We start from the raw sequence: 2,500 nt of genomic DNA on the forward strand, positions 1-2,500 counted from the left end.
CGAAGTCTAATTTAACTTAACTACTAAAAAGTTTCAATTTAAGACAAATTTGGACAGACAGTAAACGGAATTTTTTTTTATTTAGGATATGATAATTTTTTCTATACTTCTCAGGCACAGATGAGCTGTTGGGAATTTTAAAATTTTTTATTATGGTTGTTTATATTCTATATTAATATAAAATTATTTTTTTTATGTTAATCCAGTTATAGTAACTAAATAGTAGAATTGGCGAAATTAATAACGTTTCAGTCAAACTTATCTAGTAAAGTAGGAAGTATCAAATTTACAGAGGGTGAAATAAATAAAAGTCCAGATATTTTAATTATTTGACTTAAGCATAAGACAAAATTATATAAAATGTTACTTACGGATTAACTATGGAGAGAGTTTGTTTGGATTACCTGACGTTCATTTTTCCTTTAATCTGGATAAAAAGAAAATTAAAACATAGCCGGGGTATGACTAAAACGTTTTGGGTAAGACCAATGTATATTTACGTGCATTGACCGAGAGTTATGATTTCAACTTTGTATTATAAAGAAACGTCTTGAACAAAGTTTTCTTGGCAAAAATATTAAAACTTTTTGAGATGGAGAAATTCTCTGATACTTGAACGTGTAGATATTAAAGTCAGATAAGACTTTGGTAATTTTCATTCCATTACTTTATGAAGTAGTTAACATTCATCATTGTTTTCCTTAAATATTATCCAGTGGCAGAGCTTTAATGTTCTTAGGTTTCATTTAAACATAGGATTGAAACTGGAGTATTATAACGTTTTTCATATTTAAGTGACATTGTATATTATTACAATTAATATAGCGTTTTTTTTTTTTTTTTTTTTTTTTTTTTAATGATAACATTAAATTTTTTTCATATTGAAGCAAAAAATATATAAAAAAATTCTAGGACTTTCACTTATTAATATTTATGTTTACTTCCTTTATTGTATAGTGGACATAAAAAAATTACACAGAGAATTTAGGTTAAAAACCAGTAATACATTTTGATAACAAGTGATATTTGCACAAATCGCTAAAGTTGATTGGCTTTTATCACTAATTCCTTCAAATTAGCCCAAATAGGTATAGCCTTCAAGTCCCTTCAGGCTCAGAATGTGAAACAATTGTCTTATTTGCGTGTGGACAGGATAAGATCTTTATTATTATTATTATTATTATTATTATTATTATTATTATTATTATTATTATTATATTATTATTATTATCCAAACTGCAACCATTCTGGAAAAGGTGGATGCTGCAAGGAAAGGAAATAGAGATATAATGATTAAACTATAAATGAGAAACAATGTAAAACATATTGAGACCATTAAGAACGTTGAAATAGATTAGTGATATATGAAGAATAAAAAAGGCCTCAATGTCAACCTGTTCAACTGAAAAGTATTTGCAACAAGTTTGAACCTCCAAAGTTTTCCTTATTCAACTGCCAGAATAGGAAAATCACTCTACAATCTAATTACGGGTGGAATAAAACTTTTCGAATACCAGGTTCTTGGTAGTGCAGTCTGAAAGGATCCGAATGCAAAGGATGGTCAGAATTATAATAAATCTTCTGAAATTTGCATAAAGAAGTAAGTGGACGACGGTTGTGCAAAAAGATTATTCAAATCAAGGATAAGGAATATAATGGGCCACAATTTTTTGGTTAAAAAAATCAAGATGAACTGGTAGCTGACTTTTTTTAGTATGGCATTTTTTTTTTTACGAAAGTAAATTTGTCGTAAATAAAAATATTTTGAATTTTAACCAAGTTATATATCAATAAGTTAATGAGACATTATCAATACAAAGATCTTGAGGATGGCGAGGAGCCAATGTCCGTGACCAACTTATATCAATAGAGCCATATATGGATTTTTGGTGGGGTTCAACTTCATCCCCCTTAATTTACACCATGCAATAACTCTAGCTAGATCTCTACTAAGGAATTCAGAAACCAGAGGTCTATCTCCTAAAGTAGGAAATGATGCAACAAGGAAAGTAACACAGCGAGGAAAGAAACTAAGGAAACTGATAGAATGGTGTGCCTGAGTAAGCGGACTGTAACCCAAGACAGTGGAAGATTAATGGTGTCGGTACTATGGCACTAACCAACACTATGGAATAATGGTTTGATTTTTGAGTGTGCTCCGCTTAGAAAGATGCCTGTCACAGCTAAAGAGTCTCTTTTAACCCCCGTGAGTGGAAAGTAGCTGATCAATTATGGTGCAGTAGTTAACTCCTTGAGTAAAAAAGAATTTTTTGGTCATTTAAGTGTTGTCAGATATAAGTCACAAAGGGAGATTGGGTGAGGAATCGGCAAGACTGTTTGGTTTATGTGTAGGGAAAGGAGCCGTAACCAGACGGTGATCCAATATAGTGTAGTACTATCTGGCCAGTCAAGGGACCCAATAACTCACTAGTGGTAGTGTCTCTATGAATTCAGCATGCTTGTGTTCTAGGACAAATCATGCTCATGAAGTATGGAAAGA

The sequence above is a fragment of the Palaemon carinicauda genome, chromosome 11, assembly GCF_036898095.1.
Source record: "Palaemon carinicauda isolate YSFRI2023 chromosome 11, ASM3689809v2, whole genome shotgun sequence".
NCBI lineage: Eukaryota > Metazoa > Arthropoda > Malacostraca > Decapoda > Palaemonidae > Palaemon > Palaemon carinicauda.